The sequence below is a fragment of the Dermochelys coriacea genome, chromosome 1 (genome assembly GCF_009764565.3).
Source record: "Dermochelys coriacea isolate rDerCor1 chromosome 1, rDerCor1.pri.v4, whole genome shotgun sequence".
In the NCBI taxonomy this organism is placed as follows: Eukaryota; Metazoa; Chordata; order Testudines; family Dermochelyidae; genus Dermochelys; species Dermochelys coriacea.
Genome location: NC_050068.2, coordinates 316940266 through 316955314, shown reverse-complemented (window position 1 = coordinate 316955314; position 15049 = coordinate 316940266).

The following is a 15049-nucleotide window of genomic DNA, read 5'->3' as shown; positions in this document are numbered from 1 at the left end:
TAACCTATTTCTGCAGCATGAGGAGAAAGAGAAAAACAGTGGCCTCCCCACAGGCAGTTCAGGAAATCCTGATGTTATGGAATTCCATTCCTAGAATCATGTGCAAGAGGTTGGGTTCTGCAAGTTTAGAGTTCTACTGAACTATGTGTCAAAAGCAGAGCTCAAATCCAACCTTCCCTGGATTTTCTTAGCCCTACTTTAATCTTGTACAATATTTCCATGAAATAGAACTTTAGACAATGCTGCTCCCTCCCCTGCAAAAAAATTATCTTGTGTATGTGCCTATTTTTCAACCTGCTTTATTATCTGCAGAGTTTCAGTCCATTTGACCTATGGCATTTAGCTGTAAACACAAGAGTTAAATCATCCCAGTTTCATTCATGTAGGACCATTTTCTCTGCTCATCTCATGGTGATGTCTTATCATTAAGTCTTCCCTGAAAATATCTGCGGGAGGAAATAAAACTGATGGCCAATTTGAATTGAGGGAATCCTTTTACAAAGAGGTATGTCTTGCATTGTGCTCTGAAATGAACAATAAATGACTGGCCCTGTATGGAAATTAATTTTGCCACTTTTATCCCACAGATAATGACAACGTTGTAGTATATTAGCCCTGTCAGTATCAGCTTTATAGCAGGCTATTAAAACCATTACTTTTGGACATTGGGCCTCGTTCTTATTTGCATTAAGTCTCCTTCACTGATCTGGTAGTGTAAAGAGCCTTTAAAGTGGGAGTAAATGTAATTTAATGTAAAACCCACTTTATGGTCCATCCACTCTGCAATTTTACACCCTCTTGAAGTCCTCGGTATGCTTCTAGAGTGGTGTAAAGGGGCCTTGGTATAAATGAGACTCAAGCCCAGTATATCTTATCTGTAAATGATTCCAGCTATCCTACTGTAAATGTTCTAACAGCCAGCAATGTAATGTAAGAGTTGGTTTTTGCAGTTTGCCCTGGGTTTATTTTAAAAAATGGTTGACCTAGTATTCTTTTCCAATGGTAAGAGAGGACTTTGTTTTTAGGATAGACATTTCAGGAAGGCGGTGGGATGGAAAAATCCTTTGCACCTGCAGGTGCTCAAGATCTCTAACTGGGGATCCCTTTTCTAAAACTGCCTGCACGGTTATTACTGACTGTGTTACCATAGCAATGTGAACTCTACCTAATATGAACATTCTTCCTGACAATTACTACAGCTGATGAGCACAGTAATTATCATAGCTTCCTAAGGTGCTCTTAAAATAGCAAAGACAAGGGAAAGCATTCTTAGAATCTATAACTCCCTCTTTACAGGCTGCCCTGAAAAAAAAAATCTCTCAGTGGAAAAGTTCAGCTTGTCTTCTGGAGTTATAGATGAGATGGTTGAGATTTCTCAGGATAAAGGTTATATTGGGACAAGATACAGCAGTCGGTTTAGAAGATATTCAGTTATTGTAACACAGCTTGATTTATATTATAGTTTAAGTCATCTGAATGCTGCTAGTTCCACTTTTTACTAGAGATGACAGAGCAGGCCCAGGGGCAACGTAAACTAGTTTTACTTAGTGGAGTGACATAGGGAGGGTATATCAACACGAGAGAAATTAGTACCTGCATTACACTGACAGCCAGCAATGGTCCAGCTGTGCCAGTGCTAAGCTGCCACTACAAACAGAGCTCAGATATTTTATGGTGAGTTTTTTTTCATGGTCTGGTGGTAAAAAAAGTATGTGCTGTCTACATCACTGCTACCACTAGGGGAGCTGCACTGTGGGTGGCAGTTGTGATGGGGTAATTTTTCTAGTGTTGACAAAGACTAGGGACCAAATCTTCTTCCAGTGTAATTGGGGGTGAACACCAATGGAGCAGCACCCATTTACCTTGGCAGAGAATTTGGCCCCAGGAATTTCAGTGGGACACAAAAATCTGATGCTACTCTTCTGCAGTTGCTAATCTTTATGATATATATATATATTTAAAAAATGTAAAGCATCAAGAAAAAATTGTGGGACCTTCTGATCCAAAAGAAGAGAAATTTATGATTTAACTGTTCTAGTGTGGTTTGTCCTTATTTTAAGTGAAGTTCAGTTCTTGTAAAAGGTGTCACACTGACAGGTTTTAGAGTTGTCTGTCTTCTGTTTACTCACAAAACAGAGACAACCCAGATGTCAGCAAAACCTACTTTTCTCTGTCCTCTGATGGCCTCTCAATCTGTGGCAGTTTTAAGGATAAAGACCCAGTTGTTAAATGAACAAAGGGAGGAGGGAGAGGAGTGACCAGTGATAGAGCTTGGGTTTGGCATATGGGGATATCTACTACATTCAGATAATCAGTGGGCTAACCCAGGGGTGCAATAACCAATTAAGAGGTGCAGAAACCATGTGAATTGGATAAGAGAGAAACAGTGGAAATTTTCTAGAGACAAAGGGAGGGTTAATTACTATACCTATGACTAATTGTTACTAATATTTAAAAATCAAGTGTCAGTCATTCCAATAGGCCAGGGATTGTGGAGCTGGTTGCCACCAGGCTGGTGTTTGTGGGAGTTTTCTGGTGAATTTTAGATTATATCAGATAGGAGTAATTTCATTAACAGGCCCTCAAAATGAACAAGTTTCAGATTATTCTTGACAACCTTTATATATTTGCCCAATATAGCAGCACTTATGATATTCATAGGACTGTTTATCCAAAAAAGTGCAAATCAGTTCTGATCCCTCCACTGAGCTTTAACCACTCACCGGTGAATATAAGCTGTAAAATGTAAACTGAGTTTGTGAGAAGACACCTAGCAAATTTTGTGTTAAAAGGTGTTTTTGGCTCAGTGAAGCTTTTTCAAATTAATGAGTTGTTTAAAAGACAAATATTTATCCACATCAACAGTATAAAGTTATCAGAGAGAAGTTTGGGTGGCCATGTCTGGATTTTGGCAAAACCTGAACCATCATGTTGTGCCTTTCCAGTGACAAAACTCAAACCCACAGAGGTGGATCAAAAGTGTGAATTCACTGCAGGCAAAGGCTACATCTGCACTGCAAAAAGAGGGTATTTTTACACTGAGATGACTAAAATTATCCATCATCTCAATGTACAATCCTAGTGGAGACAAAGCACAGGTAGTTTTTATCTTCAGTGTAGCTAATTGAAGTCAACCCTATCTCCCCCAACCTGGGGTTTACACTGACTAGTCACACTGAGGTAAAAATTATAGTGTCTGTACTTGTCTCCACTAGGATTCTTCTTGTCTCCACTAGGATTTTAAATGGAGATAGCTATATCAAAATAGCTATCTCAATGTAAAAACACACCTCTTTGCAATGAAGGCAAAACCTCAGAGAAAGAAGAATGGTGCAGAGTGCAAGGGACAGCAGGATGAATCACCCACTCAGCCCAGGTCTACACTTAAAATTTAAGTTGACATAGCCATGGCACTCAAAACGTGTGATCTGCACTGCTGAGCGCTGTAGCTCTGCCAACTAAACCTTGGTGTAGCTGGCAGAATGCTTCTGTTGACCTAGCTACCATTGCTTGAGGCAGTGGTGTTCCTATAGTGATGGGAAAATCCCTTCTGTCACTGTAGGCTGAATCTACACTATGGGGTGTATAACTATAGCACCAAACCTGTATAGCTATAGTCCCCATCATGTAGTAAATGAGGAGGAAAAAAGCAAGCCATCAACAGCAGAGCTGATTACATTTAAGGGGAGGACTCTACCTGAGAAAGTAACACTAGGGTTTCAGATATTGAAAACCAAGCCATATATCCCCCACCCCCAAAGGTGTTATAAATGCCAATGGTATGGGCATGTAGCAACTGTTTGTAAAAGGAAAACAAGATGTGGTTGGGGCGGCGAGTTATATACACTCGTGGTGCCCGGGCTCCAGCAATATTCAGGGCCCGGGGACCGGTTCCACCAATGTTTGGGGCCAGGTCTCCCCCCTGGCCCCGGCTGCCGCCCCCCCTGCACCTCCCCCATATGTCCCCTGGCCCCCACTTGCTGCCGCCACTCACCTCCCCCGGCATCAACTGCTTGCACAGGGTCCTAGTGCCCCTCATTTACTAATGGCAGGGCAGGCTGCCCTTATCCTGCCCTTCTGCCCTAGCCCTGAGCCTCTCCAATGCCCCAAACTCCTCAACCCCAGCCCCAGACAGATCCCTCATCCCCCTGCACCCTAATCCTCTACCCCAGCCCTGCGCCCCCTCCCATACTCCAAACCTCTCATCCTCAGCCCCACAGCCCTCACCCCTGCACCCCCTCCCCAAACTCCCACCCAGAGTCTGCACCCCCTCCCCCTTCCCACACACTCCCTCCTGCCCCCAAACTCCCTCCCAGAGCCTGCGTCCCCCACCCCCTCCTACACCCCCACCCCCAGCCCAGAGCCTGCACCCAAATGCCATCCCAGAGCCTGCACCCCTCACCCCCTCCTGCATCCCCACCCCTGCCCCAGCCTGGAGCCTGCACCCAAACTCCCTCCCAGAGCCTGCACCCTTCATCCCCTCCTGCACCCCTGCCCCAGCCCAGAGCCTACACCCAGCACCCAAATTCCATCCCAGAGCCTGCACCCCAGACCCAAATTCCCTCCCAGAGCCTTCACCCTGCACCCCTCTTGCACCCTAATCCCCAGCCCAGGGCCTGCACCTTAGACCTCCTCCCCCCAAACTCCCTCCCAGAGCCTTAGGCAGGTGGGGGGGGGGAGTTTGCAGGGGATGAGTTCTGGGCACCATCAAAATTTCTACAAACCTGCCACCCCTGGATGTGGTAAATGTGGGGGAAAGCATTCCTATGAAAATGGTATAGAAGGGACAGAGGTCAAATGTAGTAATTACTCTGGTAATCACAGTCCAGCATATAGAGAGTGCATTGCAGCAATACAAGCTAAATAGATACAAAATCCAAATGCAGAAGCTGTAAATAGACTCTCAAAGCATCAGGCAGAGATGGAAGAGACAATCAGCAAAGAAAAGGAGGAACTGCAGACATAGCCTTATTCTGTAAAGAATATGATAAAGGCTGCAGAAGGAATGGGTGATGATATATTAGTATAAGAAAGAAAGGTTTATTGTGTTTATGATAAAAGTGATAAATTATACATCACAAACAGGGAAAAAAATCAGAAAAAAATAAAAATTATAGCAAGGGCCATGGAAAAAATACTTGTATGTTAGCAATTTGTCAATGGATCATATTCATGCCATTTTCAATGAGGCTAATGGTGCAATGTGATTAGTATGAAGATCACAATCTTGCTGAAATGCATACAGTTTGATAGCGTATGGTCATGAACTAAAAGAAAATATCCTGGAAATTAAAACTAAACCAAATGCCACGTGTATCAAAGAAACATGGTTGGTTAAAAAGCTTGCTTTTAAAATTTGCTGGTGCATTGCCTTAGGCAAGACCAAGAACTAGGAAGAGGAGGAGACATTTCTACTTTCACACAGGAAAAATTAAATAATTTTATTAAGATAATGTTGAAGTAAAAAGAAAACGCTACAGAGTTTAGGCATAGAAGTTTCTGGTTATCAGGGAATAAGGTACAGATTATCAAGGGGTGCAAAATTCGGTTTAGGAGCGGGTGGAGTAAGGAATACATAATCTGCAATCTCCCCGATTGTGGGTAGAAGTTTAACGGGTCAAAGTACAAACAATGAGCTATGGGGGTATGTTGTCCATATAATGGCTATGTTCAGGTGTGGAGTATAATGAGCGGATATGATGATGAGGATGGATCTACCCTCATAGCAGTAGAGAACAAAGAAGTCAGCCTAGCATATAGTGCTGTTGAGATACCATTGCAGAAGATAAATATTTCTTTAAGGCTTTATTATATCTATAACCCAAGTAGGAAATTAAAAAGCTCAGAGCTACAAGAAACAGTGAAGAATGCTAAAAGACTATATATTATATGCAGTGATCTAATAAATTGTGGTGAAGTAAGACAGTTGATAAAAATGGTGCGTGCTTAGAAAAGTAGCATCTACTACTACAATCTAGTGGTTTTAAGTGATGGCACCACAACTAAATTTAATACAGCAGATGATAGTTTTTCCCTGTTTAGACATGGGAATTACATAGTGGAAGTAAACGCAAGTGGGAAATATATAACGAACTAGGAAATGGGAGTGATCATGCCTTTATACTTATTACTTTTCAAGGGCAAAGTAAGGTTGAAGGTAATGGATAATTACCCATCAGGAATTTTAAGAAAGCTAACTGGGATCTACTTTTACAAGTAAATGTACTGAATTTGTGAGAAATCATTAGGTGAGTGATGACATAGAGAATTCCAATGATAATATAACAAAGGGATTAATAGTAGCAGCTATGGTAGCCATACCTATGCTATTGAAGTACCCCAATTTAAAAACTCACTTCCATAGTGGAATGAGGAGTGCAAAATGGCAGCTAAAGAAAGGAAAGAAGCCTATAAAAAGTGAAAAAATGCAATGAATAGTGAAGATCTAATGAAGTGTAAAAGTAAGGCAATAGCACAAAGAAAATGAGTTGGAGGAAGTGCTGTGGGCAGATAAATAAAGATATAAAGACATCAGAAATATATAGGCAAATTAGAAAAAGGAATGGAATTCAGACTAAAAGTAGTCACATCCTAGGTCTTATTAAGACTGACAACATAGTTACAAGTTCTGATCATGAGCAAGCAGAAGTTTTAGCAGAAACTTTCTAAGGGGTGAGTAAGGATGAAAAACAAAGTGAGGTTTTCACCAGATTAAAAGACAATTCATTAAAGAGAGTCATGATCTATTATGTATCTGGGGTAAACATGAATATACTGTACTGAATTAATGGTTTTGTATGTGGGAACTTGAGAAAGCTATTGATATCAGCAAAAAAACATTGCCAGGTAAAGATAATATATATAACATAATGTTTAAATATCTCTCTGAAAGCAGTTTGAGGATTCTCTTGGAATTATATAACACCTTGGTGGGGGCTGGAGGGGGCAGGAAGAGGGGTAAAGGAATGATACCAATAGGGTGAAAACATGCTGTAGTAATTACAATATGAAAACCAGGCAAATTATTCACAAAATGGATGTCTATAGACCAATTGCCCTTACATACCATCTGGTTAAAAGCATGGAGATAATGGTGAAAGGATGCCTATTTGGAAAACAGTGGCATTATAGGTAAGGTGCAGAGTGGTTTTAGGAGAGGAGGATGCACCGTTGATCACATTGTTAAATTAAAAACTGAAATACAAAAAAGCATGTGGCACAAGGGTTTAATGATAGTTGTCTTTCTAGATATTGGAAAGATATATGACATGCTTAGGAAAGCAGGCTTGTACAAAATAGGTGTATTACAGTTAAGGGGAAGACTGTCTGGGTAGGTGAGAGAATATTTGAGTTACAGGACCATGCAGGTCATAGTTGGGGAAGTTATGCTGAGTATATATAATATTTAAAATGGTAAACCCCGGGGAAGTATTATCAGCCTAACCTTATTTAATATTATGATAAATGATCTCCCAAAACAAATAAGTGCTAGGGTAGATATCACTCTATTTGCAGATGATTGTGCTCTGTGGGTTAGGAGCAGGAATATTGAGGTGGCAGAGAAGAGAATCAGCAATGCATTATGAAAGATCTCTGACTGGGGAAATGAATGGGATTTCAAGTTCTCCAGTGCTAAAACCAGAGGACTGATTTTTACATAAGGAAAATAAACGGTTACAAAGGAACATAAACAGTATCTGTATGGAGAACAAATAGATATGCTTAAAAGGTTTAAATTCTTAGGGATAACATTTGATACTAAATTACTTTGGAAAGATCATATAAACTATGTTAATGATATAGATATATAGCAGTGGTTCCCAAACTGGGGTTCATGATCCCCTGGGGGTTCGTGAAATGTTACAGAGGGTTCTTGGGGGAAAATTCCCTAATGGCGGACTGAGCTGTCTCTAGGGACCCCAGGTAGCATGGGGCTAGCAGCCCGGAGCCCCTGGACTTCCTAGAGCTAAGCAGATTAAAGCAAGCATATCTATTACACTGAGGAGATTTAAACTTCAGGATTCCTTATAAGAAATGGAAAGGGAGATGGATATTTTTTTACTGTTTTTAAAATTAAATAGGCAGCTAGTATTGTTTTTAAAATTATGAAGAACAAGTTTAAGCTTTGCTGTAACATGCGTTGTTTGCCTGGACCTCTTAGGACCTGAATGCTTGTGTATGAGGGACCCTCTGAGCTGGCTTCTTAAATACCTTCACGTGTTTCACATCTGATATTCCTTGATGAAACATAGGAGCCTTGTCTTATCACAAGCTTATTTAAAGTGATACTAGCTACGAAAGTGAGATCTTGGAAGAATGTTGCCATGTTCATAATGTAATAAAAATACTGTTGTCAAGGTTCCTTTCCCACTCTGAACTCTAGGGTACAGATGTGGGGACCTGCATGAAAGACCCCCTAAGATTATTCTTGCCAGCTTAGGTTAAAAACTTCCACAAGGTACAAACATTGCTTTGTCCTTGAACCATATGCTGCCACCACCAAGCGTTTAAACAAAGGACAGGGAAAGAGCCAACTTGGAGACGTTTTCCCCTAAAATATCCCCCAAGCCCTACACTCTCTTTCCTGAAGAGGGCTTGACAAGAATCCTCACCAATTTGTACAGGTGAACACAGACCCAAGCCCTTGGATCTTAAGAATAATGAAAAATCAATCAGGTTCTTAAAAGAAGAATTTTAATTCAAAAAATGGTAAAAGAATCACCTCTGTAAAATCAGGATGGTAAATATCTTACAGGGTAATCAGATTCAAAACATAGAGAATCCCTCTAGGCAAAACCTTAAGTTTCAAAAAGACACAAAAACTGGAATATACATTCCATCCAGCACAGCTTATTTTACCAGCCATTAAACAAAAGGAAATCTAACACATTTCTAGCTAGATTACTTGCTATCTTAACAGGAGTTGTGAGGCTGCATTCCTGATCTGTTCCCGGCAAAAGCATCACACAGACAGACCAAACCTTTTGTCCCCCCCCCTCCAGATTTGAAAGAATCTTGTCCCCTGATTGGCCATTTTGGGTTAGCTACCAGCGGGGTTACCTTAGCTTCTTAACCCTTTACAGGTGAAAGGATTTTGCCTCTGGCCAGGAGGGATTTTATAGCACCGTATACAGAAAGGTGGTTACCCTTCCCTTTATATTTATGACAACTGTAATGATAAATAATAATTAATAATAGTGTGTAATAAGCATGTCATAAAAACAAATTTTATATTTCCAAGATCACTGCTTTTATCATTTATACTCCAGTAAAGGAGAAAATACCTGGAAATATTCATTTTTAGGAGGGGGTTTGCAAGACTTAACATTTTATTGAAAGGGGTTCACAAGTTGTTAAAGTTTGGGAACCACTGATATATAGAAGGATTTAACCTGCTTAAAAGTCTTGCTGGGATTAATGGGGAGCGGATAAGAAACCCTTCAACTGAAAGGATGGATGAGAAAAACAACCTGTGCCTCCAACTCCTTCCTTCTTGCTCCCAGAGCCCTGTAGTCACTACTAATCTGCTCAGCATCAAACCTCTCAGTATTATTAGTGCCCATCTGGTTGAGCAGCATGGGGTAGTGGTCACAGGAACAGATAAGCCTCAGCACCCTTTCCATAATGTCTCAGATATAGGCTCCAGGCAGGCAGCACAGCTCCCAGAGCATCACATCAGGTCAGCAGATTGATGCTTCTATCCCTCTCAGAAGGGAGTCCCCATCCACCAGCACCCTGGGCCTCCTCCTTTTGGGTGCAGTGGCTTTGAGCCTCCCAGCCTTGGGGGTGAATGGCTCCACCTCCTCATCCATTGATGTCTGCTCCTTACCTCCTTTTGCCAGTACAGAACATCAGTTCTTCACCTCAATGAATGGGAGACTTGAGTGGTAAGTGGAGCACTGCCTACTGCATGAGGTGGCCAGCAGCCAGTCTGCTCCACCTAGTCCAGCTAGTTCTCCTTCCTCTCCTGGTGCTGCTGTAGTCTTCTGTAGTCAGCTAGAATCCTCTGTCCCAGATGCCCTGTTGATGAATTCTTCTGTCCCCAGATGCTACTCAGATGAGCTACCTCCTCCTGCATCTCTCTTACCTGCTTCCTGAGGGACTCCACCAACAGACACCTCTCACACTAGGTGGTTCTCCCTGCCTGGCATTCATCGGTGGGACCATGGAGGCTGCATTCCCAGCAAGTCAAGACCAGGGCCAGGTCAAGGATCCAAGGTCAAGATGTCTGTCTGGTGGGGGACCCCACCTGTGCAGGCAGAGGAAGAACTAGTGACACACTCTTTTCTTCCAATTGCAGGTTTTTCCGTGTAAAGTACATGCCAGTTAAAGAAAGGAAAAACAAAAAACACAACACACAACCCGAACACCATGCTTTCTTTCACTGGTTAACTCCCTTAGTCTCCCAGCCACCTTTGTCTTACCAGCCACATTTCCCATGATTGGGTTACAGGCCAGGATATTATCTGAGATATAGACCAGTGTCCTACCACAGGCTACAGCAGACACGTCTTTTTCCATCCCACTCCAACCAAGTGCAAGTAGACAGCCCCCTCCTTTGTTTCCCGGGTGCAGGTTGACATCCATGATGAAATGGCTAAGTGTGGGCAGGGAACACTGTAGAAATGAAAATTGATAGCGATGGGACCAAGATATATCCACTTTGCAAAATATGTTGGGAGCAGGCTATGGAATGTAAGAGTCTAAGGAAAATGACACTCTTCATATCTGACACCGTGGATCAAGCCCTTTCAAATAACTCTGTAAGAGATGCTGAATTCATTCTCAAACTTGATGGCCTGATGTGATTATTGTGGGACAAGATGACAACAAGAACTCTCTGAGTCCTGTGTTGCTGCTAACCAAATATTTTTTGTTCCCTCACTAGAGTTATCCTCCCAGTAAATTTAATTGGCGATTTTATTAGACTTCTTAATCATTTCTTTCTATGTCCTATATTTTTATATTTATCAACCTCTGGTGAATGGTCACACAATACAACAAGTGCATAGAATCATAGAATCATAGAATATCAGGGTTGGAAGGGACCTCAGGAGGTCATCTAATCCAAGCCCCTGCTCAAACCGGGACAAATCCCCAACTAAATCATCTCAAACAGGGCTTTGTTAAGCCTGGACCTTAAAAACCTCTAAGGAAGGAGATTCCACCACCTCCCTAGGTAACCCATTCCAGAGCTTCACCATCCTCCTAGTGAAAAAGTTTTTCCTTACATCCAACCTAAACCTCCCCCTGTCAGGGTTCCCTCTCCACTCTGAACTCTGGAATACAGATGTGGGGACCTGCATGAAAGACCCCCTAAGCTTATTTCTACCAGCTTAGTTAAAAATTCTTCCTTGTACCTTGGGTTTAGGTAACACTGCCACCACCAAATGATTTAACAAAGAACCAGGGAAAAGGACCACTTGGAGTTCCTCTTCCCCCAGCAATCCCGCAAAGCCCTTACACCCTCTTTCCTGGGGAGGCTTGAGAATAATATCCTAACCAATTGGGTACAAAATGATGAAAGACCCAAACCTCTGGGTCTTGGAACAATAGAAAAATCAGTCAGGTTCTTAAAAGAAGGGTTTTATTTAAAAGAAAAAAAGAAAGGTAAAAATCATCTCTGTAAAATCAGGATGGAAAATACTTTATAGGGTATTCAGATTCAAAACACAGAGGATTCCCTTCTGGGCAAAACCTTAAAGTTACAGAAAACAGGAATAAACCTCCCTCTTAGCACAGGGAAAATTCACAAGAAAAACAAAAGATAAACTAATCCACCTTGCCTGGCTTACCTATACTGGTTGCAATATTGGAGACTTGGATTGGAATGGGTTGGAGAAGATGGACTTCTGTCTGGTTCCTCTCAGTCCCAGGAGAGAACCCCCATACAAAACAAAGAGCACAAACAAAACCTTCCGCCCTCCCAAGATTTGAAAGTATCTTCTTTCCCCATTGGTCCTGTTGGTCAGGTGCCAACCAGGCTATTTGAGCTTCTTAACCCCTTACAGGTAAGGAGGAATTCTAGGCTACCCTTAGCTGTATGTTTATGACACACCCACTGCAACTTGAGACCATTACTCCTTATTTTGTCATCTGGTACCACTGAGAACAGTCTAGATCCATCCTCTTTGGAACCCCTCTTTAGATAATTGAAAGCAGCTATCAAATCCCCCCTCATTCTTCTCTTCTGCTGACTAAACAATCTCAGTTCCCTCAGCCTCTCCTCATAAGTCATGTGCTCCAGCCCCCTAATAATTTTTATTGCCTCCGCTGGACTCTTTCCAATTTTTCCACATCCTTCTTGTAGTGTGGGGCCCAAAACTGGACACAGTATTCCAGATGGGGCCTCACCAATGTCGAATAGAGGGGAATGATCATGTCCCTCGATCTACTGGCAATGCCCCTACTTATACAGCCCAAAATGCTGTTAGCCTTCTTGGCAACAAGGGCACATGTTGACTCATATCCAGCTTCTAGTCCACTGTAACCCCTAGGTTCTTTTCTGCAGAACTGCTGCTTAGCCACTTGGTCCCTAGTCTGTAGCAGTGCATGGGTTTTGTCTGTCGTAAGTGCAGGACTCTGCACTTGTCCTTGTTGAACCTCATCAGATTTCTTTTGGCCCAATCTTCTAATTTGTCTAGGTCCCTCTGTATCCTATCCCTACCCTACAGCGTATTTACAACTCCTCCCAGTTTAGTGTCATCTGCAAACTTGATGAGGGTGCAGTCCACGCCATCCTCCAGATCATTCATGAAGATATTGAACAAAACTGGCCCCAGGATTGACCCTTGGGGCACTCCGCTTGATTCTGGCTGCCAACTAGACATGGAACCCATTGATCACTACCTGTTCAGTCCGATGATCTAGCCAGCTTTCTATCCACCTTATAGTCCATTCATCCAGCCCATACTTCTTTAACTTGCTGGCAAGAATACTGTGGGAGACCGTATCAAAAGCTTTGCTAAAGTCAAGGAATAACACGTCCATTGCTTTTCCCTCATCCACAGAACCAGTTGTCTTGTCATAAAGACAATTAGGTTAGTCAGGCATAACTTGCCTTTGGTGAATCCATGCTGACTGTCCCTGATCACTTTCCTCTCCTCAGAATTGTGCTTCAGAATTGATTTCTTGAGGACCTGCTCCATTATTTTTCCAGGACTGACATGAGGTGGACTGACCTGTAGTTCCCCGGATCCTCTTTCTTCCCTTTTTTTTAAAGATGGGCACTACAGTAGCTTTTTTCCAGTCTTCCGAGACCTCCCCTGATCGGCATGAGTTTTCAAAGATATGGCCAATGGCTCTGCAATCACATCTGCCAACTCCTTTAGCACCCTCGGATGCAGTATATCCTGTCCCATGGACTTGTGCTCATCCAGCTTTTCTAAATAGTCCTGAACCACTTCTTTCTCTACAGAGGGATCGTCACCTCTTCCCCATGCTGTGCTGCCCAGTGCAGTAGTCTGGGAGCTGACCTTGTTCGTGAAGACAGAGGCAAAAAAAAGCATTGAGTACATTAGCTTTTTCCACATCCTCTGTCACTAGGTTGCCTCCCTCATTCAGCAAGGGGCCCACACTTTCCTTGGCTTTCTTCTTGTTGCTAACATACCTGAAGAAACCCTTCTTGTTACTCTTAATATCTCTTGCTAGCTGCAACTCCAAGTGTTATTTGGCATTCCTGATTTCACTCCTGCTTACCTGAGATCCTGGCATCCCTTAATTACAGATTAAGCAAGACTCATACTCCAGCATCCCTGAGATCCTGGCATCCCTTAAAACATGTTGACACACACATGGTTCACTATGCCAACACCCTTGTTCTTTCTTAGATATTGTTGTCTCTTTTTGTCATTAGTCTTCTATTCAACATACATATTAGTGGGGTGGCCTGGCTTAAGTAGTGCTGTCCATGAGTGTTTCTAGAAGGGCTTGGGTAATTCACACAATTACCTCCTTGGTTTCCACCTGCTTTGAGTTAGCCTCATATTGTTTAGGTCCCAACGGGATTGTCTAGGTCATCATGGATTCACTGCTTCAGATGCCTCTCTGACATGAGCAATGTAGAGTTCCATCTGTTAAGAACCTCCTGCTTCAGTTGATGTAATGGCAGGTGACATTTTTCCTGCTGCTCTCATAATTTCCTGCAAACTGTGGCAGAGTGCCTGAAATGCCCACGCACCATGAGGTGTACGGTATATGTTAACACTCTTCTCCTTATGTGGGAAGTTATGCATGCCCAGATTCAGAATGTGCATGAAACAAGGAAAATTTATCATTTTCCACCTCAACATAATATGTAAAATGTTGGCTCCTTTATTCAAAATGACTGAACTGTGTAAAAAGCCCTTCGAAGTGAGCTGTGTCACTATTTCTTTTTACAGTTCCCCCAGGTCAGCTGATAGAAGATTCACTTTAGAATCAAGGCTGGCAAGGTCAGCTTGTATATGAAATGTCTTTGTGAGTGCAAAGAGTATGGTGCAGGAGACTCCATTGTGGATGTGAAAATGAGCTGTATCTCTCACACAGTTGTCTGTTAGATTGCTGAATCACATCTCTCTGGTTAACTGTACAGACCTTAAGGCCCATGTTACTTTGTCATGGAGCTGCTTGTACATGTTTGAGGTGACATTTTTTTGAAAAACAAAGCAAGCAACAAACAGTGGTGTAATCTAGTCTTGCATCCGATGAAGTGAGCTGTAGCTCACGGAAGCTTATGCTCAAATAAATTTGTTAGTCTCTAAGGTGCCACAAGTACTCCTTTTCGTAATCTAGTCCAACATCTTGCCACGGACAGCGGCCTGTGCACAGGCATATGATGTGCCTTCCATGGCTGAAAAGGGGGTCAAGTGCAAAGCAATACTAGCGTCAGCAGCTTGAGTCAGTCACTGTGTGGGATAGTCATATTACTTGCCCCCTTTCACTGGTTTCCATAAGAATTAGGTGCTGGATAGTGTTTTATATTTGTTAGCCTTAGTGGATTTATTAGTTCAGGAGGTCACTGAGAACGGTATGTGATGCAGTATTATAGACACTGTCCTGCAGACTGAGA